The sequence below is a fragment of the Felis catus genome, chromosome B1, assembly GCF_018350175.1.
Source record: "Felis catus isolate Fca126 chromosome B1, F.catus_Fca126_mat1.0, whole genome shotgun sequence".
NCBI lineage: Eukaryota > Metazoa > Chordata > Mammalia > Carnivora > Felidae > Felis > Felis catus.
In genome coordinates, this window is record NC_058371.1 from 23824267 (window position 1) to 23852069 (window position 27803).

Below are 27803 nucleotides of genomic sequence, written 5' to 3' on the forward strand. Positions count from 1 at the left end.
CCTTCCCTCCCCCCCTCTTCTTTTCCTTCCCTTTCCCCCCCTTTCCCCCCCTTTCCCCCCACCCGTGTGTATTTCTTATGTTCACACCATGGTCTAACAGCCATGAACTGGAGTAAAGTAATTTGGTTTGACTAAGAAATTAGTAAGTCTTGAAAAGTTTGTTCATTCAAATTCATTCCATTGTATGCTTTTCATTATATATTATTCACGAATGTAATTATGTCAATAGACAAAAAAAAATTAGGTTTCACATATGGGTGAACCTATATATTCACAAAAGATAGGCTACACATGTGAGAAAATTGACAAACTGAAGGCAGTGATTATAACATTAAACTGTTTGACTTATCAGTAGCCTGAAGTGCTCATAACACACATTTTTAACTAATTTTCAGAGTATTTAAAAAATTTCTGGTACTGTGTTACCCAACCTCATGGGAACACAGGAACAAGTCAAAAGATGTTGAAGAGGTATTATAGAATTGTACTATCCTATCCAATAGCCATGAGTCGTGTATAGATACTGAGCATTTGAAATGTGGCTAGACTGAATGGAGGTAGTTAAAAATATAAAATTAACACTAGCTTTTGAAGACTTAATATGGAGAGAAAAGAATGTAAAGTATCTCAATAATTTTAAAAATACTGATTACATATTGAAATTATTGAGATGTGTCGGACATATTTCATTAAATGAAATATATTATTAAAAATTCATTTTTACCAGCTTTGTATCATGTTTTAAATATGACCACTACAAATTTAAAATTACATATGTGGCTTATATTACATATTTCTTTGACAGTGCTACTAGAGAGGGTGAACAAAAGCCAAATAGGTAAGATGGAATAGTGTTCTTTCTTTTGATAGGAATATCTTATGCATATGACTACTCCAAGTGAAGTCTCAAGAATCTCTTTCATACTGTTACTCACAGTACCAATTTCCTCCCATAATATCACATCTAAGTTTACATAGTATCCTACAGAATCCTAGATCACTCTCAATTGTAAGGGCTTATTCAGTCTTTCTTTTCCCACTCCTTAATGCTGAAATGGAATTGTTTGCACTATTACTGATACAACAGCTTGAAGGCTTAGAGAGGAAGAGGTATCTCAAACCTCCAGACTTAACCTGCTGGGGTGCTAACAGTAATTGTTGCCCAGGTAGTAGAGGTAGTAAAGGAAATGCCTTACTGGATTCTAATGTTACTATGACATTTAAACATGAATGCTGGCACAGATGCAATCATATCTGAAGAATCCAGAGCCATTCATTCCTGTGAGATAAACTGCCAGAAGGATATATACTTCATAAAGGCCTTGTGCTCCATTTCTGAATAAAAAAAGTCCTATCTTTCTTGGGGCGTCTGGGTGGTGGCTTAGTTGGTTACGTGTCCAATTTCGGCTCAGGTCGTGATCTCATGGTTTGTGAATTCAAGCCCCGCATTGGGTTTGTGCTGACAGCTGGTAGCCTGGAGCCTGCTTTGGATTCTGTGTCTCCCTCTCTCTCTGCCCCGCCCCTGTTAATGCTCTGTGTTTCTCTCCAAAAATGAATAAACATTAAAAATAAAAAAGTCCTATCTTTCAAATTTAAGGTAGGTTGTTGTGAACCATATACAAAAAATGTACAAGTTGCTTGGATTGGCAACTTTTATTTTTATGATTTTTCATTAAAGACAAGGGTTATTAAATGGATTTTTGATTTCCAATTTTTCTTTTATTTGCTTGTATAATTTGAAAAGGTCTAAAAAAATGAAAACTGGGATATAACTACAAGTGAATGATTCTACAGGAGAATCTGAGTAATCTTCTAGATATTGAGCACTTTATTCCCAAAGTACATTGAATAATTAAAGCATAAACAGAACTGACTTTTGACAGGAAGTCATGTTGGGGCAAATTGCCCCAATAAATAAAGAATCACACTTCAGATGTCATGTATCTTTACATATCAGAGAATCTCAGCCTTAGAATCAAACATATCAGAAACAAGAAAAGGGGAGGAGGAAGAAGTGACCAAGTTAAGAACAATAGTGTTTTTGTTTTGTTTTGTTTTGTTTTGTTTTTTGCAGTAACCTATTGTAAAAACAATAAACATTAGAATAAAATAGTTTATGTATTAAGATTATAAATATTTCTAGTGTATTAAACTTAGAAATTACTATCTGTATACAGTTACTAGGTTTTAGTAAGAGAACACTGTTTTTGAAGTAGTAATACTTTGCTGAAATAAAAAGCAAATAAAATCCTAACTGACCTATGTAAGGATGTGGCTACTTTGATAGACACAGGTTGACAGGTTTAGATCCTGCAAAGTGGTGAGATCAGGTGTTGTTCGATAAGAGCCACCAGACCTCCTTTTTAGTATTTCTCCTATTTTTTTTCCTTGGGAGCCTCTATTCTTCATTCTTAGGAAGTAGTGTCTTTGTCTTGCCTCCTGAATATCCCCTACGTTGTGCTACCATTGTGCAGTGACCGTGAATATTAGTGGACAAAAGGGGAAATCAAAAATATATAAAATTACCCAATTGCTGAGATGGCAAGAAATGCAATGCTAACTTGTGCCCTTTGTTATCTCGACTTTCACAAGAATCTTGTATTTGGTAGGGCCAGATAATGGGATACATATCAGGTCAATTACTTCTTTGGTTACAAGATGTCCCTCTCCAGATCTAGTCATTGCCTTCAATTCTGTGGCACTTCTAGAGACCTCTAAGAGGGCCTATGGAGTGGTCTGTTTCACTTACTACAGACCATATAGTCTCATTTGTTCTTACCCCCTCCAGCTCTCTGCAAGTGGGAGTGTAGCCCTTGGAATCTCTGCCTTTCCCTCTTCTGCCTGCTCCCCAGGCTCAGGATAAACTCAAACATGGCCCCTTGTTCTACAGCTTGAATCTCTCCTACTCTCTTCCCTTTAGGTTTATCATTTGTGGAGATGGAGGGCAGTCTGGTCCACTAAGACTGAAAACAGAAAAACAAATGGTAGCTTCTTTTTTCTGAGATAGGAGATGTTAGCACCAGTAATTTCTTTCTTAATTCTCTCTGTACGTTCTTAACTATTCCAGTCTCAAATGAAATTCTCTCCTGTATTTTGTCTATAATAGTGTGTCAGGTTACTTAATGTATTCCTCATAGAAGACATTTCTAGTAAGTACTGAAAACTGTGGTAGGGGCCTTGCAGGGAGTACCCACTCATCCTTTTTAATACCTGTGGGTATTCAATATTATTATCCTAAGCTCATGGAGGAGGTCATGGTGACCCCAAAATTTAAAGGACTTGACTAACCTCACTGTGTTGTGGAACTGGGGTTTTAGAGCAGGACTTTATCAATCCAAAGCCATTTATTATGATGGTAGATTTCCCTTTTACTCAGTGTTACTTAACTGCATTATTATTAAACAAAATACACATTTTTCTCAAAATAGCAAAGAAACATTGTGCAACTGAAAATTTCAGGATATATGCCTTTGAGTATTAAGGTTCACCTGCTCACTCTGCCTTCCATGTGACTCTTTCCCCGAATTTTCTGAGTTCTCTCTCATCTGAGAATGGGTGAATGAAGATTCTGAATTCTTTTCCTTATTCTTAAAATAGAGATTATATAAGACACCAGTGAAATTTCACTGAAGTGAATGCAGTGTATATTAGTACAGAAAACTTTCAGATGACTGAGAAGCCCTCAGTATCTCAGGGGCTTTATGCATTAAAAACAAATGCTTGTTACATTTGAATTCTTGGAGATGTCAGATAGCTGGTTATGGCCCTCTCCCAATATTTGCAATGCACCACTTTCCCACAGCCAGCAAAATACCTCACTCCTTTTATATCTTCTGAGTTTAAGAACCCTGAGCATCTCAGTTACCCAGGGCATTTCATGTTCTCTTCAGATTTACTGAGACGTAGCATTCAGGGCCTTACGAAGACTTTGCTTGAGTTACACAACTGTGTAAGTCTGACATATTACTTAAGGATATTAGGGAATATTCTCAAAGAGGTTTTCTGAGTGCTAGTGTCGAAGGGTTTGCAAAATGCAGTGCTCTTTTCAAAGTTCAGTAAGCATGCCTGATAATTGTGGAAGCTCATACATTAAATAAATGAGACTCTCAGACATAGCTATACAAATACTGCAAAGTTAAATCTCTTAGAAGATAAGTAGAAGAGGAGAGTGCATGTGGAATAGTCATTTAAATTATCTTATTGTCTCCACAATCATCTTAGTTTTTCATTAATTGCAATATGCATGAATCATGTCGTGTTTCAGCTTGCTTACACAGTTTTGTGGAGTATATATTACATGGTATTTGGAAGCCGTTTAGGTTCTGACATTATCCACGTAAGTTACTCAGTTTTGGATTCTGGGAAGAATTCAAATGAAGTGAGCACCTTTCAGCACCTTAAACATTCAAATGAGATGCTCTCCTGAGTCATTTCACTGGGTCATAGCCAGGTTGTCCTTTTACATTGCTGACAAACAAGTACACAATAGTAAATATATTCAAAGGTCTGAAGGAAGTGCAGGATTTATGTAACAATGCACAGACATTTGAATTTTAAATGTATCACCAATTGTTTATATTACTGTTGCTCTTATCAGCACAGAGCCTGTCATTTTCAGACACGAGTTAAAAGTTAAATTTTAATCAGTGTGGCGAACAGTTTTTTAAAAGTAGATTTCACCAAAAATGTTGTGAATTTCCTTTAAAATTTGTACTGTTTCAGTTGAGTTTAACAGAAGTTAACATTTACTGACTTTGTGTATAGACCTGGCTCATTTTTATTCCCATAACCACTTTCTTAACCCCATAACTGCTCCTTTAGTGCATGTTAATTGCCATCATGGGACAGATGAGGACTACAGCTCAGAGAAATTCAACCATTAACCCAGGTATGTACAGCCTGGAAAAAAAAAACAAAAAACAAAAAAACAAAACGGCTGTCCACCTCAAGTCCTCTTGGAGTGAAGTAGAATAAAAACAAGTAAGGGGAAGCCACCCTAGTATTTGAATATGGATCTGACTATAGCTTCTGCTACTGCTTTCCACTAGGATCATTTTGATGAATGGCAGGAGAAAAGAGTTATAATTACTTTAAAAACCAAAACTTATATAGAATGCATTTAAAAGCTGAGCTACCTTTGTGGTTCTACTAAAACATCCATTGTTTTCCCCAAGGTTCTATTTCATCTGTAAGAAAATTAACATAGCAGCTTTGAAAATGACTCAGGTGAATAGTTTCATATGTAATTTCTCAAATCTACAATGATCTCTTTCGATCATGGGCAGTGCTTTTAGGAAAAGATTCTGGGAAGAGAAGAAGAATCAGTATGTGTCAGAAGCTGCTTGCTGCAACCCAGTCTCCATTTCTGCTTCATCTCTAGTAAAAGAAGCATGAGCTCAACTAAAAGATGGTATTTGCCAGCTTGGGTCTGGCTGTGGTCATGCGGCTAACTTGACACTCATGGGATGTAAGCAGAAGAGTATGACATTTGAGAGAATGTTATTTCCAAGGAACTGATTTAGATGGAAGAGCTGTACGTTTTTATTTGTTAATTTTTTCGTTCTTGTCCTTTCCTACTTACTCAATTTGCCCACCATGTGGAGTTTATGGCTGGTCTTTTTATTAATTTCTTAGGGAAAAGGTGACCTTGAGTATTAAACCAAATACTAAGGAAAATGGAGTGTAAGGACAGCAGTGCTGAATCCCTAATTTCTTGAAATTTCCATGTTAGTGTTATACTGTTTATTATGGATCTTTCTTTCATGAGAGGTAGTTCTAGTTTTGCTACACAAGTAGCAAATAGATTCCTATCAGAGAAAGGAAAATAAGAGACCTCTTCAAAAGCAACTTCTTACGCCTTGTCTGTTTCTTTTAAAAATTTTTTTAAAGTTTGTTTATTTGTTTTGAGAGAGAGAGGGAGGAAGGGACAGAGAGAAAGTGAGAGAGAATCCCAAGCAGGTTCCACACTGACAGCACAGAAGCCTATGCAGGGTTCAGTCTCACCAACCGTGAGATCATGATCTGAGCCGAAATCAAGAGTCATCTGCTTATTGGACTGAGCCACCCATGTGATACTGCCTTTTGTTTTTCTTAAGCCAATCCTGATTTGTGGGGTTTATTTTAACAAAATCTAATATTTTGCTGAAGAGTATGTAACTCAAAAAATCAGAAGTTTGGAACTATCATTAAACTGTCATATCGTCAACATTAAGCCCCAAATAACTATTTTAAATTACCTTGATGCAAGTAAATTTGATTTACATTCTTACATTCATCAAACGATGTGTGATCCCCAAGCATATCAAAGTATTGCTATAGGACATAGCATGGCAGGAAGTACTTAATAAATATCTGTTAAACTATAAGTACATTGTTTTGTTTGCATTTTGTTTTAAATACTTTATATTCTGTGTAGCAAAATAAGTTGACATACTTCTAAATATCTTTGTAAAATCAATGCCTTAATCGCTGAATTTTCTTCTTCCATTATTGGCAGAGTTATTCCCTAAAAAAATGTTTTTAAAAATATTCAGTGATGGGGCACCTGGGTGGCTCAGTCAGTTGAGGATCCTACTCTTTATTTCGGCTCAGGTCATGATCCCTGTGTCAGGCTTTGCATTTAGCATGGAGCCTGCTTAATATTCTCTCTTTCTGTCTGCCTCTCTCTCTCTCTCTCTCTCTCTCTCTCTCTCTCTCAAAATAAAATTTGAAAAAATAAAAAAAAAAATATTCAGTGATAATTTTGTGTAATGGTACTTTTGAGAGCAAAAGATGGAGTAATTGTTTTGATTTCTCAGAAGCCACTATTCTGCTATGATAGTTGTCTCCTACATAACACAAGATTTAAAGTATGTGGATAGATGTTATGTGTAGGAAAAAGTGCTTTTTTTTTTTTTTTTTTTTTTAGTAATTATGTAATGCATTTAAAAGCATTTTTACTTCCCTTCAGGTGATTTTAATACTAAAGTTATTTGAAAATTAACATCATTTTTTACTTTATACTGGAAGGGATTTTCTGACAGATATTTATACACATTTTCTTATAATAAAGTTGCATAATCTAATAAATACGAGATAATAGAATCATAGGGTAGATTTTATCTTATACTCTTCTTTTCCACTTAAAATATTTAAGTACTTTTTTAATGTTGTCACATAGACTTCCTAATGGTTTTTGTAGTAGGGAGTATTTTACCACCTATATGGTACTCATGTTAATACAACATAAGATGCTAAACCATTTCCAACGTGTTAAAATTATTTCTAAACTCTTGCCCTTTTGTTTCAGATATAACATTGTTAATAAGCATCTTCATACATTGATTATTTGTTTTACTTCTGTAAATTATATTTCAGGTAATGGGGACACTGTCAAATTAGTGTACCTCCAGGTGAAAACATGTATAAAATCAAAGCGTATGGGAAGCACATTTTATAACTAGTTTTAGAAGGACATGAAAGAATAAGAGAAGTGATAATTTAGGGGCGAGGATTATTGCTTCACAATCCATAAAGAGGTGTGTAAGAAAAGGATTTGTATCATTTCTTCATTGTTTCAGTTCTTAAATGAACTTAATGGGTAGTTTTAAAATTATTTTTGTTACATAATAAAGGAAGTTTTCTAAAAGTAAAATGACTAAGCAACCATGTTATGGGGCATCTTGAAAGCAGAGATAACATTTATTTGTTGTTTAAAAGGTACTGGACACTGAGCTTAAAAATTTAGGTACAGAATTTCATTAACACTCCACAGATACACTGCAGAATGAGATTTTTTAACCAGTCTCCAATTATCGCATGGCCTGTATGGTCTCTACTTTCTAATAAAAATTTTTGACCAATGTCCTTGGAACAACAAATATTCATGGCTTCTTTTATTTTTCTTACCCCTGTCCAGTTGAATTGTGTGTTTACTAAGGGTTTCTATTATTCACAAAATGATTTACCCATTCATATGCCATTTCTATTAAATCATAAGACAATACAATATTTGTACATATGCATGGAGAAGATTTTTATGAACATTAAGTTGAATGCTTTGGAATTATTCTCTAAAGACAAATATCTAAACAAATTGTGAGACAACTATAAAATATTGGGAAAGAAAACCTAAAAGTATTCAAGTGGTTGGTTCTCTCAGAAGGCATTAGCTCTCAGATGAAGTTGGTAAAAGAAATTATTCTTCTTAGAAGAAAATGAAACCAAAAGTTATAAGTGGTGATGTAATTTATGTAAGAAGTACTACCTGGCCTTGCAATCAGTTTTCCCCTGTTAAAAGTATATTCTTAGTTATTCATCAAAATAATTTTGGTGTGAATAAATGTATATGTGTTAAGTCAAGAAAATGTTTAAGGAATAGATATATCGTTTTCATGTTTCCCATTCTAAACAGCCTTTCAATCATGAATTCTGATTTTGGCGGCTTCTGTTTACCTTTATTCTATGATGAATCTCCTATTTGTCATCTCTGTCAAGTTCTTCTTTCTTGGTTTATTTCCTCATTTTTATAAACCAAATTCTTCAGTAGATTCTTGACCAGAAATATCTGAAAGAGTGTTTTTCTGAAAATGATAATATCTTGCCCCTTATTTTGGCTGATAGTTGATCTGGTTACAGAATTCTTAATACATAACTAAATATAAATAAATACACTTAGAATTTTTAAGACATTAGTATTATCCAGTTTCCATTGTTGTTCAGAAAAATGATTCAATTTCATTAGCAGATCTTTTGGATGTGATCAGTTTTTTTTTATACTATACTTGTATGATGTTCTTATCCTCATCATGCTAAATACTCACAATGTGAATTTCTGCTACTCTATTTTCATCACATGTGATGGGAAGTTTTGGAACCTTTCAATCTGGATCTCATATCTTTCAGTACTGGGGAACTTAATGAAGTGTTTTAATAATGACATTATTCTCTATATTTTCTTTTACTTTTCCTCTTTAGTTTCTAAATTTCTCTTTATGGAACTACTTTTATCTGAAATCTATATCTCCTGGACTGGTTCCTTTAATTTTGTATATTTTTGTGGTATTTCATGTTTCATATTGCAAATTCTGGGAAATTTTCTCAATTTTTTTTCAATTCTATTGAGTTTTCAGTTTGGTAATATATTTTTAACTTCCAATAGCTCCTTTTGTTTTTCCTTCCTTTCTGCAATTCTGTCTCTTTTCTTCTCTCTGTCTCAGTATTTATGACAGAATTTTTTTTTTATGTTTAGTTTTTCCTGCATGTACTTTTGTTCTTTGTTGCCTCTGGAGTTTTTTCTTCATGGTTTTTTTTTTTTTTTTTTTTTTTTTGGTTCTACTTGATATTTCCGTATCAGCTTCCCTTTGGTATTAAATAATATTATGTTGCTGTTATCTAGTTATGATTGAATAGAAGACTCAAAAATGATACAAAGCTAAAAAAATTGGGGGGCCTCTGTGTGGCTCAGTAGATAAAACATGTGACTCTTGATCTCTGGGTATGAATTTGTGCCCCACATTGGGCATAGTGATTACTTAAAAAATAATATAAAACTGAAATTGCATGAGTTGGATATGTTGATTTTGAGCTTTTATGAATATAATCTTGGTGAGCTTTTTATTAGGAAAATGTAGTCTCTCTTATTTTTGCATTCTTCTTTCCTGGAATGGTAGATTTTCCAAAGAAGAGTGTTAATGTCTTTTTTCTAAAGGATAACATATGGCCAGCACTGTTCTATACACAAAACAGGAGAGCCACACTGAAGATTTTAGGGTTTTGCATTCCTTAAGCATATGTCCTTTATTTTTCATGTTTCAATAGGATATCTCAGGTCCTTCAGTCCAGAGACCCTCTATTTTACCTTTTCCGAAGAGAAATCTCCAAGCTACTGCAAAGGTGAATTAGAGTTTAGCCAGTAGGTTGGAGGGGTGCAGGTGTTTAGTAATCTAAGTGCCTCTCCAGTAGCTTTCACCTATGTCAGTCATCCAGCATCCACTTTAAAACCAAGTTCCCAAGGGTCCTGGAGCTGCCCATTCCCAGATGTTTTCAGGTATCCTCCATCTAAATCGAGTTATTCCTCAGCTGTCCTCACTGCCAGTTAAGGAAGCAACTTTCTCAGATACACTGTCTACCTGCTTTCAGGTATCCAAAGATTTAATGCTCTATCTCCTCCCCTGCTATCCCATGTTTGTGTTTTGTGTATTTTTGAAATAGTGTATTTGATGTAGTTTGTGTAGTTTTAAAAAGGAGAGCAAAAGTAGAAGTATCTGGTCAACCATCTTAATCCAGAAATTCCTGGATTACATTTTAATAAATTAGCATTGGTAACTGTGAAAATTGGATCACAAGGAGATAAGAATGGAAGCAGGATATTAGTTGCAGTGTTATTTTAGCAGTCGGTACTAGAGAGGATAATGCCTTGGACAAGGTGGTAGCAGTGAAGGTAGAGGAAAGTGAATAATTTCAAGCACATTTTGGAGGTATCATCCAGACTTCCTGGCAAATGTTGGGAGTGAGATAAAGAGATTCTGAGAGTTTTTAATTTTAATGAACTGTGTATTATTTTTCTAAATGGTGGAGAACATAGTAAGAACATGGTGAGGGTACAGGTCAAAAGTCCTGTTTTGGATATAATTTTTATTATGTTTGTTGGAGATTCAGTAGTGATGCAAAATGAATATTACAGTCAAGAGTTCAAGACCAAGAGGTCAGAACTGGAAATACACATTTGATTGTTATGAACATGACAAAGGTTTTATTGAAAGCTGTGAAGCTTTTTGAAATCACCTATGGAACGTATAAAAGATCTAGGAGCAATATCTTAGACCTCCGAACCTTATAGGTAAGGAAGGAGATGAAAAGCAAGCAAAGGGAATGAAAACATGATCAGTGAGAGGAGAAAACAACAACAACAACAACAACAACAACAACAACAACAAAACAAACCAAGCCAAAACAGGAAGCCAAAGGTGTAAGTGCTTGAAGGAGGGGATGTCAATTCTGTTGAAAGATGCTGACAAGCTAAGTAAAGTGAAGCCACTAAGTGATTACTAGATTTTGCAGCTTGGAAGTTATTGTCACCCTTGATCAGCTTAACAGGATAGAAGCTTACTGGAAAGGGTTGAGTATGGAATTGGTGATTATAAGAAGAGACAATGCAGACATGTCTTTTTTATAAAAGGGAACTGGAAAAAGAGTTGACAGCAAGAGCAATGTGTGAAGTCAAATGGTGGATTTTTTTGAAGATGTTGATTAGTATGTGTATAGAGATACAAAAATCAACTGATAATGTTTAACAAAATATGTCCATATATATCAAAAATGTAACATTAAATACTAGATGAAATATGTTGGTTATATTTTTCTCTGCATAGTTGGCTTTTTTATGACAATAGATGAAGAGGTAGAATCTATGAACTCCTGGATTAATATAAAGTTTCCTTTCTATTATTGGCAGCGTGTTTTATTACACTCCTGAACACCTGCTCGACTGCCTTATTATTTTTTTTTCAAATGGATTACATCATTATTTGCATCCTATCATTTCACTTCTATTTTGCAAAATAATGAGCTTGAAGCTGCATTTTGCATTTTAACAGTGTGGCTAGAATTGATTTTGGTAACCCTTCTACATCATTGTAATGCATAGCAGATCACGGGTTTATTATTGCCTAATTTTTAAAATAGAAAGTCCTGAAGACATCTAATTTGCTCGTGGTTCAGGACTGTTCATTGGAACCTATTGCTTTTGCTTCACTGGGGATTATTGAAGGTTGGATCGAAACTACAAAGTAGTATGCACATAATAGTCTTCCAGCTTGCTCTGAGCTGCAAAGGTTGCTGCTTACATGCAGGATTATTTAAACGTAAAATATTCGCCTTGAGCCATAAGATTGGTTATATTGTAAAGTCAAAGCATGGGATGGGATGGCAGGGTGGGTGATGGTTTGGCAAACTGCACAAATGTTAGGTAACAATGGTTTCCAACAGGGGCACCTACCTGGTTGGCTCAGTCGGTTGAGCGTCCGACTTTGGCTCAGGTCACGATCTCACGGCTCGTGGGTTTGAGTTCTGTGTCGGGCTCTGTTCTGACAGCTAGAGCCTGGATCCTGCTTCATATTCTCTGTCTCCTTCTCTCTCTGCCTGTCCTGTACTCGTGCTCTGCCCCCCCCCCCCAAAAATAAGTGATAAATTTTTTTTAAATGGTTTCAAACCGTTAACTACAGGGAGATAGGAATTTAACATTGTCAAAAGTAGGGTGACATCTTACCTATGGACCAATTTTGTTACAGAAAATGGCTCATAGCTGGTCACCTGCCTCCCAGAGTAATTCCAGGGCAGTGTTACATCATTGTGAGGTGAGTGGGGTGTCCCCGTGCAGGCATTACACACCTGACACGTGTGATGGTCATTGTGTGAAGTGTTTGATCACAGATTCCTTAACTCAGAAGTAGTCTCTGACAAACTCAAAGAAATAAGAATTTAAAGAACGTGGTATTAGAATTAAAAGATGTGACAAGAAGAGATTTGTTCCAATTAAAGAATTGACATGTGTGCTTTATTATTTTTTAAGTTTATTTTTATTTTGAGAGAGAGAGAGAGCAGGAGAGGGGCAGAGAGAGACAGATACAGAATCCCAGGCAGGCTGCGTGCTGTCAGCAGAGAGCTCGATGTAGGGATCGTGGGTCACGAACCAGGACCTGAGCCCAAATCGAGCTGATGCTTAACCAATTGAGCTACCCATATGCCCCTTATATGCCCTTTATGGAAAGTGCAGGGTATTAGAAAGAAACACATATCCATGATCCTACCACTCAGAAAATGGTTTTTGTTATAGCAATAATGAGGATCGTACCGTATTTGACACTATATACTTCTTTTCAGCTACAGTAAAGTCATTTTCCAGTATTACTATACTTAACTACTTTATCAAATGGAATATATTTTGATTTTAGCCATTTTCATATTAGTGGACATTGTGTTAGTTTTCTCGCTTTGAATTCTAAATAACTCTGTAAATACTCTTTGAAGACAAGGATATTTCCCCTAGAAATTAGAATACTGGATCAATACTGTGAACATTTTTAATATTTCCGAAACATATTGCTGAATTATATACCAACAGTGATATACACTGTACATTTTTGTCAGTCTGATGTGGAATGCTATTTCATCCAAACTTCACTAGCAGTCAGGAATATTGCTTCTATTATTGCTAATTATATAGTGAAGAATGGTTTATTTGTATTTATGAATTTGCATGTATTTGATTGGAAGTAGGTTGAATACTTTTTAGTACAATTACTTATTGCTCTTGGGTATATATACCATATAAAAGCCTTAAGGACAGAGTCTGTGAAATCACATTGAAAAGATTGGCCTTCAGAAAGTATATATTACATATTGCCTATTTTTAATGGACAAACATTTGCATTCAAGGCTCAGAAAATTGCTTTGATTATGTAAGTAAATTAGTACTCTTCTTTTCCAAGGTTTTTCATTATGGGTGCAGAATAAGTATTCGATTCCCTTTTATTATAGTTTACATGTAATTTACATTGATTTACATTTACTTGATGTACGTTTATTGAATATGAAGCATTTGATAAAATGTGAGATAAATCAGAAATGTTCTTTTTCTTCATGGGATGTACATTTTATTGAGGAAGAGAAACATTAATGGTGTCCATATACGTAGAAATGTACCTTACTTGTGATAAGTTGTAAGAAGAGGTTTATGAGCAGAACCGTTTGAGAGGTTTACTCTAAAAATAATTGGGTGCGGGGTACCTGGGTGGCTCGGTTGGTTAAGTGGCCAGTTTCAGCTCAGGTCGTGATCTCGCTGTTTGTGAGTTCAAGCCCCACGTCAGGCTCTGTGCCGACAGCTCAGAACCTGGAGCCTGTTTCAGATTCTGTGTCTCCCTCTCTCTGCTCCTCCTCCACTTGCACTCTGTCTCTCTCTCAAAAATAAATAAACATTAAAAAAAATAATTGGATGAACTAACCTAGTGAGGGAGATAAAAGGAGAGATGTGTAAGATGAGAGCCGGAGACAGAAGTTAACTGGTAAAGAGAGAGGATATGAGTGTTTCAGGAAGTACAGGCTGCACTGCACTGATCCTGTCAGAGAGGAGCGTGGGACACCCAGGGAACAGAGACACAAGCAGAGGAACAGGGAGGAGAAAGAACAAGGAAGCTAGATTAGGAAGAGTCTTGTAAGTTACAGGTGATAGAATTTTGAAATAGACACATTTGGAAATCATATAAAAATAATACAATTGATTTTCGTCATTCATGAATCCTGTGTTTGTGAATTAGCCTGCTCGCTAAAACTTGTGACTTCAGAATCAATAAATACTTGGTGCACTTTTCCTGTCCTTTGCAGACAAGTGCACATGCAGAGCAGGGAAATTGCTGAACTGCCCACAGACACATTTCCAGCTGAGGTTGAACCATGTGATCCTGTATCTTGTCATTTCAGCTCTCATATTCTCAAGTGTTTCATGATTTACTAAGTGCCACATTATTTGCATTTCTTGGGCTTTTTTTGGTTGATTTCTCAGTTTGCAATGACCCCCAAGTGTAGTACTAAGTAATGCCTGTATTTTAAAGCACAGAGGTTGCAATGTGTCTTTCAGAGAATATGTTTGTTAGATAAGCTTTGTTCAGGCATGAGTTATAGTATTGGTAGCTATGAGTTCAATGTTGATCAACAATAGATATTAAATAAGGTATCCTTAAACAGAAAGACACATAAAACAAAATTAAGTATTGGGGTGCCTGGGTAGCCCAGTCCGTTAAGCATCTGGCTCTTGGTTTCGACCCAGATCATGATCTCAAGGTTCATGAGTTTGAGCCCCATGTCAGGCTTTGTGCTGACAGTGTGAGGTCTGCTTGGGATTCTCTCTCTGCCCTTCCCTGGCTCACACTCATGCTCTCTTTCTGTCAAAATAAACAAACATTAAAAAAAAAACCCAACAAAGTTAAGTGTTGATTGCTTGGTGAAAATGTGATGGGAGGATCACAAGAACCTAACTCTTTATATCTTCCTTGGAGCAGTGATTCAGTATTTACTAATTCAGGATTTATGGCACCTATATAGAATATAACTATTGCTTTTAATGGAATATTACTCAGCCATCAAAAAGAATGAAATCTTGCCATTTGCAACAATATGGATGGAGCTAGAGGGTATAATGCTTAGTGAAATAAATCAGAGAAAGACAAATACCATATAATTTCACTTGTGGAATTTGAAAACAAAAAAAATGAGCAAAGGAAAAAAAAATACAGAGAGGCAAACCAAGATACAGACTCTAAACTATAGAGAAGAAACTGATGGTTACCAGAGAGGAGATGGGTGGGTGGGGGGACGGGTGAAATGGGAGATGGGTTATTAAGGAAGGCACTTGTGATGGGCACTTGGTGTGGGATGGACGTGTTGAATCACTATATTGTAAACCTGAAATATTACACTGTATGCTAACTGGAATTTAAATAAAAACTTAAAAGTAGAGGCTGTATTTATTAAAAATAATAAAAATAGTTAACATTTATTGTCCTTATGCATGTATTAATGCTTTAACCCTCCCACCAACATATCAGGTTGGTATCATTATTATACCCCATGTGTTTTTTTTAAATTATTTAATTTATTTTTGAGAGAGAGAGACAGTGCAAATGAGGGAGGGGCTGAGAAAGAGGGAGACACAATCTGAAGTAGGCTCTAGGCTCTGAGCTGTCAGTGCAGAGCCCAATGTGGGTCTCAAACTCCCGAAGTGGGAGATCGTGACCTGAGCCCAAGTAAGATGCTTAACCGACTGAACTACCCAGGCACCCCTATTTCCCATGTTTTAAATGAAGAAACTTAGGAATTAAGATGTTAGGACAGATACTGTCCGAGATCAACAACAGTAACAGCAGCAGAAGCAGGAATTGCAACAACAAAATTCCACGCTTAACAAAGTACCTTCTCTCTCTCTTTTTTTTAATGTCTTTTGATTTGTACACACTGCTGTGAGGTTGAATAAGGGACATATTCTTCCACCCAGTTGAGTAGAGAGGAAACCAAAGCACAGGGAGTGTAATTGCCCAAGGTCCTACTGCCAGCATATCCCCTGCAGTGCTCCTTTGATTCAGTCACCCCTTCCTGGATCAGAGATAGGACTTGCATAGAGCACAGCCCCATGTTACTGCCCTGTGTGTTTTACCCTGCAGACCAGAGAGTGACCTTAACAGGGGGAGTGCTTTCTCTGTCCCCAGGGAGAAGAAAAAGCATGAGGAAGTTTTGACGAAAATATCCAATATGTAGGCAAGAGCTATTAAGAAAGTGCTTTCTGTCACTGAAAATGATTTCCCTTTTGGTAAACATGATGCCTTTGTATCCAGAATCTATCAATATTTCTTGAATAAAAAGTGAAGAGCTTGACTGGAACAACAACGTGTTGTGTAAAAGTAGGTTCCTCTGACATACTGAATATCTTTAATAAATGGTCATTAAGAATTTCCCGAATAGGCCTCGACTGTAGTTATCTTTAATGTTGAGATAGTTGACTACATTTTCCCATTATATGGAATATATTCTTATTTAAAAGGACCTTAAATTAAAACTCAAGTACTACTCTTTCTGTACAAGACTGATTCTAATGAAATAATTATCTTGCAGATTATAAAATTAGCATTTTTGAGTTGATGCAAAAATGATAGTAAATAATCCCAGGATACAAATTCAGCTGTTTTCTAAATACAATCTCTTATTTTCTCAATTTAATATCTACTGAGAGCTTCTTTTCTGTGAAGTGACAAAATGACGATCTTAGTTTATTTATGGTTCATCATTTTTTCCAGGATCGTGTAAAATTCTGGACGTTTATAAAGCTCCAAGTTATTATATTTTTAGGATGCACCTGAATCTCCGTGTCCTATACTCATGCTGATATCCCCCAGAAGTTCTTGGCTTCTTCAGGTTTGTTATATTACCCTTGCAGATGACAGACTTGTGAGCCGTAGCTTTCTTTCAGCTCTTGGGCACAGGATGATCTTTCTGCAGTTTCCGTGTCACATTGCTCCAAGGAAAATTATGTGGACTGTCATAATCTATTTACATATATATCCATGCATTCTATTTACATGCCGTTCTCAGTCACAGAAATTCATGCTACTGCTCCCCAGTCACACGGGGCTACAGGGAACTTGGTTAGGAAGGTTGGAATATGTAGATACACCATCCAGACATACTCCCTAGGGAACTTCCAATCTCCCATCTGCTCTAATTCCCCAAATCTACCAGAGATTCAGGCATTTCTGTTTTCTACCCCCATCCCTTTCTCCCTTCACCTCCCCCTCCATCCATGGTGTGAGGGAGATTCCTTTGTTAGCTTTATTAAAATCCTTTAGAATCTATGCATTTCTTACACCCTTTTGAACTCTCACTCTCCTGAAACATGGAATCATTAGTTCCTTTTCTGGATCGGAATGTCTTGTTCTAATTTAAGATGTGTTAATATTCCCTGAGTTCCTTTAGATAAATGTAATTCCAAAAACACCATGCTAAAATTCCACAGCATATTCTCTGTGTATGCTTGCTTACTTATTTATTTATGTATTTATTGTGCCACAGTTCTTTCCTGAGGCAGAGAATGGTCTAAGAAAGCTTAAGATAGATAGCATGATGGTTTGTATGGAAGCAGAAAATAGCACCCGAATCATTGGTTAATATTTGAAAACTGCTGGGCCTCATAGTATCATTTTCACGTAGATTGCATCATGGAACATAAAATTAAACCTGATGAAATATGGTCATTTTCTGAAGTTACGTGAAAATTTACATACAAAATGATTATGTCACTTTCCAAGAAAGTTATTGTTAATCAACTAGAATGCTGTACATGTGTACAGTTGTTTTGGTCGAACAGTTCTTTTTTTTTTAATCTTTATTAATTTTAGAGAGAGAGAAGGAGAGACAGACAGTGCAAGCGGGGGAGGAACAGGAGAGAGGAACACACAGAATCCGAAGCAGGCTCCAGGCTCTGAGCTGTCAGCACAGAGCCTGATACGGGTCTGGAACTCACGAACAAGGAATTCACGACCTGACCTGAAGTCAGATGCTCAACTGGCTGAACCACCCAGGCGGCCAGTGGTCAAACAGTTCTGTTTTGAATGATATATTTTCAAATCTGAAACATCTTTTATGGATATTTCTTTACTCAAATATTTTTGGACTTCTTTCACAAAATGTACTAATTATTTAGAGGAAAATTTAAGATATATTGTCTGCCAATATGATAACCATGGTTTGAAAATGCCCCTTTGTATTCAAAATGTTTAACATATTACAAACAATTCTAACTAAAGAGCATTGTCTGATAAAAACTATCAAAGGTAAAGTCGAGAGAAACATTTAACTGATATTTCTACGGACCCAGGGTTAGGTACTATTAAATAAAGAAGATTTGAGAACTTAAAGTAGCATTCCCATTTATTTTTTATACTACTAAATTATCTGATAATTTCAGAAATTAGAAAAATAAACTCTTAGAAGTATGGAAGTGTATCTATAAACAGAAATTTCATTTCCACATGAAGTATCTGCAAATTATGTCACTTTTTTTGGAGATGATTTTTTAAAATGGGAACTGGATTCTGGGAATAGAAAAAGGACATAAAACAAGTAACACAGCAGGAATAGAAATTTTTGCAATCAGCCTTGGGAGAAAGGAAGACACTCCAAGAAAGTCAAAATGAATACAAGTACCACAGTCTCATGCCTTTTTGGGAAGTGAACTGAAATGTACCAAAAAAGTAGCAACTCAGAATCTCTGCAAATCTGTTCATTTGGGATGGGATAAGTAAGTGGAAGTCTAAAGAAATATCAAATAGGTTTGTGAATAAATAGATTAAATAAAAACCTCACAAATGAGGATACCACAAACATAGTGAAGAAACCTGTATTAGCCTCTTTTTTTTTTCAAGTTTTTATTTAAATTCCAGTTAGTTGGAGCACCTGGGTTGCTCAGCTGGTTAAGTGTGAGACTCTTCATTTTGTCTCTAGTCATGGTCTCATGTTTCATGAGTTTGAGCCCCCCATCGGGTCCATGCTGATAGTATGGAGACTGCTTGGGATTCTTTCTCTCCCTCTCTCTCGGCCCTCCCTTGCTTGCTCTCTGTCTCTCTCAAAATGAATAAATAAACTTAAAATAATTTTAAAAATAAATAAATTCCTATTAACATACAGTGTAATATTAGTATCACATGTAGAATTTACATACATCACTTAGATACATCACATTCATCACTTACATACAACAACCAGTGCTTATCACAAGTGCCCTCCTTAATACCTGTCATACATTTAACCCATCCCTATAAAACCATCCACTCCAGCAACCCTCAGTTTGCTGTCTGTAGTTAAGAGTCTCTTTTATGGTTTACCTCGCTCTCTTTGCTTTTTCTTCTATTCCCTATGTTCATCTGTTTTGTTTCTTAAATTCCACATGAGTGAAATCATATGGTATTTGTCTTTCTCTGACTGACTTATTTCACTTAGCATAATACCTTGCATAATACACTCCACCTACATCATTGCAAATACGCACACACACACACACACACACACATATACATACATACCACATCTCCTTTATCCATTCATCAGTCGTTGGACATTTGGGCTCTTTCCGTAATTTGGCTGTTGTATTATAAGTGCTCTTATAGACATTGGGGTGCATGTGCCCCTTTGAGTCAGTATTTCTGTATCCTTTGGGTAAATACCTAGTAGTGCAATTGATGGTTCACAGGGTAGTTCTATTTTTAACGTTTTGAGGACCCTCATACTGTTTTCCAGAGTGGCTGCGTGAGTTTGCATTCCCACCAGCAGTGGAAGAGATTTCCCTTTTTCCGCATCCTCACCAACACCTGTTGTTTCCTGTGTTGTTAATTTTAGCCTTTCTGATAAGTGAGAGGTGATATTGCATTGTAGTTTTGTTCTTTATTTCCCTGATAATGAGTGGTGTTGAGTGCTTAGCCATCTGATGTCTTCTTTGGAAAAATGTCTATTTATGTGTTGGTCCAAATTATTAACTGGACTATTTGTTTTCTGGGTGTTGAGTTTGATAAGTTCTTGTAGATTTTGGATACTAACATTTTATCAGATATGTCATTTGTAAATGTCTTCTTCCATTCTGTCACTTGCCTTTTTCTATTTCTCATAGTTTCCTTTGCTGTGCAGAAGCTTTTTATCTTGATGAAGTCCCAATAGTTTATTTTTGCCTCAGGAGATGTATCTAGTAAGAAGTTGCTGATGTCAAAAAGGTTAGTTACTGCCTGTGTTCTCCTCTAGGATTTTGGTGGTTTCCTGTCTTACATTTAGTTTTTTGGCCTTTTTATTAAAGGTCCAGATTCTGGGGGTCAGGAAGGAGATAGGAACCTGCAGCAAAGCAGTATCTATTGATAAGTATCTTGTTGAAATATTACGGAAGTTTCAAGAGCAACCATTGACACCTGGGCATTTTCAAAAATGACTGATTTAACTTCCATACCATGTAATTTAAATTTTGTTAACTATTTTTTGAGAGAGAGAGGGTGTGTGTGCGTGTGTAATTAAAAAATACTTAAAGCTAGAGATTTTAGACTTTCCTTGCAACCTGGGGCTCCCATCTGTGCTTTACATTTAAATTTCAAATTCTTCAGCTAGGCCTTCAAAACAAGCTCTCATGCTCTCATAATTGAAAAGAGAGAACTGTGTGGTATTATCTAATCAGTTGATCTTTGCACTGCATGATAACTTTGTGCTTTCTATGCATCCTTATATATATTTAATATTGACTATATTATTAAAATTAATTAAAAATATATATACTACCTAGCTTAGCTAAAAAGGTCATGGGAAAATACTAAATAGGAATCTATAACAATGCTAATCATTATATTCAAATATTTAATTCAAACTAATAAAGATACATGATGATAAAGTTAAGTGTATTATTTTAAATAATATAATTGAATTTAGTAAGTTTGTGGAAATGAGAGATCAGATATCTTAAAAGAGATTGCTCATCATTAATTTTAGGAGTGAAAAAAAAAAGCATTCCACTGATATATAAATGTGTTGTGTTACCTTTATATGTTATAGCCACAACTCTTACCTCCCATCCATGTCCTGACTCTTCTTGTTTAAGCTATCGTCTATCAAGGATGGAAAAAACAGTAAATACACAATTCCAAACTATTTCTATTTTTAATGTTAAATTGGGGGCGCCTGGGTGGCGCAGTTGGTTAAGCGTCCGACTTCAGCCAGGTCACGATCTCGCGGTCCGTGAGTTCGAGCCCTGCGTCGGGCTCTGGGCTGATGGCTCAGAGCCTGGAGCCTGTTTCCAATTCTGTGTCTCCCTCTCTCTCTGCCCCTCTCCCGTTCATGCTCTGTCTCTCTCTGTCCCAAAAATAAATTAAAAACGTTGAAAAAAAATTAAAAAAAAATGTTAAAATATAAAATAAATGAAAATAACTTTGTGAACTCACAGATGATTTCTAATCAATACAATTGTGTATACATTGTGCCCACATTTATATTTATATATGCTTTATCCTGCTAAGGAAACCTATATATATGTCTAAAGGTAACCTAAGGCACATTAACACTTTCAGGAGTTTACTTGAGTAAAATACTGATTAGAGTTGGTAAGTAACCAAACTGGAAGAAGTTATGGACACTCCACCAACAGGAACTAGGGGAAGAGTTTTTAGAGAAGAGAACAGAAGCAAAGCAATGAAGTTATTTGGCTATACCCTGAACACTTGTCTTATTTGAGAAAACTCAGTTGGCTGATTGTAATGAGTCATTCTTAAGTGTCATTTTCTTGGATTCTAGCATATGAACTCTGACTTAGGCTTTGGTTTCTTTAGGCTATCAAGGCATTAGGGCAACTTCAGTCTAATGGCTCAGTCTTATCTGATTTACTTTAACATATCCCATTATTTGTGTAAAACATAATCTAGCATTCCTAGTTCAGGAATGTTCAACATGATAATAAGTTTTCATATGTGAGAAGCATTGCAATGAACAGCCTGATGCCTGCATCTTAACTTTTTTCCAATACTTGTCCAAAAATGTTTTTTAGCTAAATTTCCAGTTGTAGAAATATTGTACCAATGAATGTATACTTGTGGACTTTACAAATATGTTTCCAGAAAGCAGTCAAGTCAAAATAAAGCACTGGCATTATCATTTTATTCACTTGCTGCCAAAATTATATGCAACAATTCCAATTTTCTGTTGTTGTAAGCTGGCAGTTTTTATTTTTGTAGCTGAGTATTGTTTCACGTCTTTACTGACCATGTATATTTCCTTTTGTAAATTACCTACTTATGTCTTTGCCTATTTTTTAAAGTATTTCTATTTTTCTCATTTATATGTAATAGATATTGAAAAAATAACAGTATTAACCCATTTTATAATAAGTATTATATCCACTGCTTCTCAATTTGCCATTTATATCTCTGTTTCCTTTGTTCATGTGTTTTGTGGTGTGCGAGGTACTGGCATGTATTTCTTTGCTCTGTATAAGTTTTTAATGTTCATGTAGATACATCTTTCCTTGCCTTTTTTCAATTTTTGATGTCCTGATAAAATAGTATTCCACATTTAAGATTTGTAAAAGTTATATTTCACGTTTCTATAATACTGGCATTTTGTTATTTCATATGTTGACATAATCCATCATAAAATTACTATTAAATATTATGAAAAATTTATACATTTTTTTTTCAAATGGAGAACTGTTGTTTTCCTGATTTAAAAACAGCCTTATAATTAATCCAAAAATAACTAAAGGCTTTACCTAGTATAATCACAATGCAACATTACATTCAAGGAAATGTGGAAGTAAATCCATTCTTCTCTTGATTTGAATGTTCCACTTGAAACCCTGAGTACCACTTCTTGAGCACCCCTCGTTGCTTTCTCCTCTCACTGTACATATTTCGCCCAACCTCCCAGCTGTGCCATCTTCGCATGCTTGGCACGAGTTAAATAGTGATTTGCTAAGAATTAGCTATTTGTATACATAATCTATGTTATTGCCTATAAAAACTGTATTGCCTTTGCAGTAATAGAATACATTTTAAAATAATGACATAAAACAAATAACCACATAATCCATTAATTTCCCCCTAATTACTAGACTAGATTAGTTCCTTTTTTGTATCGTTGACACACAATGTTCCTCATTGACTCAGCAAGTCTATACATGATGCTGTGCTCACCACAAGTACAGCTATCATCTGTCACCACACAACGCTTTTACAGTACCATGAACTGTATCCCCTATGCTCTACCTTTCCTCTCCTTGACTGACTTGTTCCATTACCGGATGCCTATACTTCCCACAACCCTTAGTCCATCTTTCCCTTTTCTCTACCTCCTCCTCTTTGGCACTGTGAGTTCTCTATATTTATGGGTCTGTTTCTGCTTTTTGGTTGTTTGCATATTCATTTTTTTTTTAGATTCCACATATAACTGAAATCATATAGTATTTGACTTTCTCTGATTCATTTCACTTGGCATAATACCTTCTAGGTACATCCATGTTTTTACAAATGCCAAGATTTCTTTTTTAATGACTGGGTAATATTCCAGTGTGTGTGTGTGTGTGTGTGTGTGTGTGTGTGTGTGTGTGTGTGTGTACACACTTGGGCTGCTTCCATATCTTGGCTATTGTAAACAATGCTGCAATAAACATGTGGTACATAGTATTTATAGTATTTTAGATTACTAGAATGTAACTTCATAAAGCATATTCTTAATCGTGATTTTTTTCTAGGCACAGGAAAAGTCTCCTACCTAATTCAATTAATATTCTGATAAAATGATATATACTTATTCAGGGATAAATGAATGGTAAAATAGGTTTTACCTAAAATCATAACTTATTCTATTAATGTTTTTGAGAAGAGAGGGTGTGTGTATTTTTCTTGTTAAATTTATCATATATATTTAGACTGTGTTTGCAATATATTTATAATAATATATTTAAAAGCTTTTAACAAAAAAATTTATGTTTTTATTTATTTTTGAGAGAGAGAGAGACAGAGCATGAGCAGGGGAGGGGCAGAGAGAGAGGGAGACAGAATCTGAAGCAGGCTCCAGGCTCTGAGCTGTCAGCACGGAACCCGACACGGGGCTCGACCTCACAGAGCATGAGACCATGACCTGAGCTGAAGTCGGATGCTTAGCTTACTGAGCCACCCAGGTGCCCCTTTATTTAAAAAACTTTTAAAGGGAGATGCCACTCTGAGTAAAACAATAAAAGTAATGTCTTAGAAGTGTTTATTATATATTTCCTTTTTATTAATTGGTTTTGTATACTTTTAAAAACTTCTATATCTTGATAATCCTTTAAATTATATTTGTGAAAGTTTTCTAGATTAAATCCCTCTGTCTTTCTAAAGAAATGATTTTTAAGTCAGGTTTTTTGCTTCTAAAGGAATATTAAATGCATTTTATTATTCTCACTTACCCAAAAATTTTGTTGGATTAAATCTCAAAATAGCTTTTCTAGTTACCTATTCAGAGACTGGCATGAGTTATATATGACTCCAGATCTGTTTCACTCAAATCTAAAACTACTTTTTAGGTGTGACAAAAATCCTGACAAAGATGACACATTTTTTTTTTTTACATACTTGAGATCAAATTAATTCATTAAATGCATACATATAGAATTTATAAGCGATCATTGTTTTAGGATCCCCACCTGTAAAAACTGACTAATAAGAATGATCCTTCAAATACTCCAATTTATTACAACCTAAATTTAAAAATAAGCTCCAGTGTTTCCTTTATGATCTGTGTTCTGCATTTTTGTCACTATATAGCAAATGACTTCTGAATAAAATTTGAGAAACTGAATAAAATAGAAATTAAAAAAAGAAAAACCTCTAAGATTGCCAGTTACTTCCAAGTGACTGAGAACTTTATTATCCTAGAAAGCAAAAAAGTCTAAACCCAGAACTGAAATTTAGTCATTTACCCGAGAAAAAGTATTAGCATATATCATATAGCTTTTAGCCCCCAAAGGAAATTAGCAGGGACTTACTGTTGTCAGTATCAGATGAAAATACTAACATAGCACTCTATTATAGACATATTTAAAATTTACATTTTATTGTTTTTATTTTCAAAAATACTTGAAGGCCAAGTCTTTTTGTTTTTGGTTTGGATTTTCTTGTACTACTACTTTCTCACTGTCATTTTTAAAAATACTCAGTTATCTGTGACCACATGTAATTAGAATTAATTTTTAAGATGTTAATCTATTGCCTGCATTATAAACATTTAAATAGCAAATTAAAAAAAAAAAACAGATTTCTACTCCTCTTATTTCTGGACTGTTATGGTTAGTTTGATGTGTCACCTGGAGTGGGCTAAGGGATGCCCAGAGTGCCAGTACACCATAATTTCTAGATGTGCTCATAAGTGTTTCTGGAAGAGGTTAACATTTGCAGAAGTAGACTGGGTAAAGAAGATATGCTGTCACCAGTGTAGGTGGGGGGGTCATCCATTCTGTTGAGAACCTGCATCAGAAAGGCAGAGAGAGGGCTACTTTATTCTCTCATCTTAAGCTAGGACTTTTATTCCCTCCTGCCCTTGGCCATCAGAGCTACTGGTTCTCTGCTTTTTGGGCTCCAGCATTTACACTAGCAGTATCCTGCTCTGCCCCTCAAGTTTTCAGGCCTTCATCCTCAGGCTGAATTATCCCAGCGGTTTTCCTGATGCTCTAGCTTATAGAAGGCATATCATGGCATATCTGAGACCCCATATTTGTTTGAGCCAGTTTTCACAATAACTTTTCTTATATAGGTTTTCTTATATAAACCTTTTCTTATATATACCTTATGGAGGACCTATTGGTTCTCTTCTGGAGAATCCTGAAAAGATACCATTTGGCTATTGAATCATAGGAACAATTTGATTACTAGCATAGACTATGGGAATACCTGCAATGTGCTTGTCTGAGAAGTGCATCTATTAAGTCCATAATAAACACTAACAAATACAGGGTAAGATTTATAGGTAGTCTCTTGGTAGTGAAAGATTTCTTGCTGTTTGTTTCTGTTCATTGTTATCGCATCTGGTAATAATTTCTTTCTATAACTATCTCAGTAATTCATTCAAAAACCCTTATCTTTTCTCAGCCTGGGTCACAATTGAATTCTTTATTCATGTTTATAGCAGATTGTCAGTGTTGGAATGAGTCTTGTTTAGGTGGTTCCAGATGGTTAATTCCTTTACTTCTGCAAAATGTTGTGACAATTCTGTGAGATGTATTTTTTCAGAGTTTGAGTTCTGAAGTGTGAAGGAAAGAGAAGGTAGACCTTAGAGAGATACTAGATCAAAAGCAAACATACAAACGCACAAACAAAAACACCAAGTAGAGAAGTTTCCAGAGACTCACATTATGATTCAGCACATTCACAGTGAGGAGTGGAGGCAGGAATTTGCATTTTCCACACATATATAGAATCCATCTTCCTGAAATCTGGCTTTCTTCATTAAAATGGCAATTTTTTTTTTATTCCAGTAATTCCAGAATATTACTTTGAACTAAGGACATGCTCAGTAAGTATTAGTGTAGATTATAGATCATAGAGTTTTGATTTGATAGGATCCTCAGCAAACATTGAAGCCAATTTCTTTATTTTATTAGTAAGGCAATTGGACCAGATAGGTAAAATTGCCTCCTGAAGAAATCAGTGTCATAGCCACCATGTTAAGGTATGTTTTTAAGTCAGCTGCTTGTCAGATATATATCACTAGTCACTATATGTGTTATACTATTAAAAAGGAATGAATAAGAATAATCCAAACAATTATTAATAATGCATAGTTCTCAGAAAAGAAATTTAAGAGAATTAAAAATAAAATGATATTTTAAAGGAAAAGGGACTCCTGTTTGTGTTTCAGGCTTTTTTGGAGTATAACTTCCTAAAATGGTGGGCAATGACTCCAATGAGTTGTCTTCCTAATTACCTAGTGGCATAATGGTAACACTGTTAAAGGGCTGGTTTCATCCTTCAGGCATATGTACTAATTTTGTTCCATACTAAATATCTATGGAATGCTTAAGAAATTTTTCTGGTTTGAACCCCTGGCTTCAGGGGTCCCTGGGTGGCTCAGATGGTTGAGAATCTGACTCTTGATTTCAGTTCAGGTCACAATCCTGGGGTTGAAGGATCGAGGCCCATGTTGGGCTCCATGAGTGTGGAACCTGCTTGAGATTCTCTCTCTCTGCCCCCCCCCCCTTACTCTTTCTCTCTCTCCCCTCTCTGTCCCTCTGCCCCTCACTCATGCTTGCTCACTCTCAAATAATTTTAAAAAAAAATCGCTCATTACTTGTGTAGTTTTAGTTTCAAGATAATCTGTTTTCGTCTCTGCCCCTTTGACAACAGAAGCTCTGCTTACTCATTCTCTAACTTTGAGAAACTGCTCTCTTTTCTGGGTGGTTTTCCTTCCAATTATGTTTTAGAATTCTTTAGTAGAAAAGAAAAATTCAGCGAATATAAATTTCTAACAAAAATGCTGCTAATTTCAATAATAAAGCAGAAAGAAATACTTAAGACAGTGAAGTTCAAGTTACACATATTAAAAAAAAAATTAATCCTCCTGTACTATATGCAGTATGTTTTTTTTTTTTAAAGGATAAATTGCCTTTATTTGAGTTTCTATGACGAACAGCTTTCTCCTGGGAAGCCTTACCTTTTACTCTGCCTATTTCTAGAGGCCATTAAAAAATATTTAAAGAAGACAACTTATATGATAGAAAAAAAGTCTAT

General features: G+C 35.4%; 1 protein-coding gene and 1 long non-coding RNA gene across 6 annotated transcripts in view; one reads left to right on the forward strand and one right to left on the reverse strand.

The window, feature by feature from the left end:
- The window catches only part of SGCZ (sarcoglycan zeta), a 1094832-nt gene that overhangs the window by 382681 nt on the left and 684348 nt on the right, over positions 1-27803 (forward strand). The window lies entirely within an intron of this gene.
- The window catches only part of LOC109498749, a 30109-nt gene continuing 27421 nt past the window's right edge, over positions 25116-27803 (reverse strand). For both annotated transcript variants that reach the window (XR_002155638.3, XR_006597332.1), the window contains one exon: positions 25116-25544. This is a non-coding gene — a long non-coding RNA (uncharacterized LOC109498749). The remainder of the gene's footprint in view (positions 25545-27803) is intronic.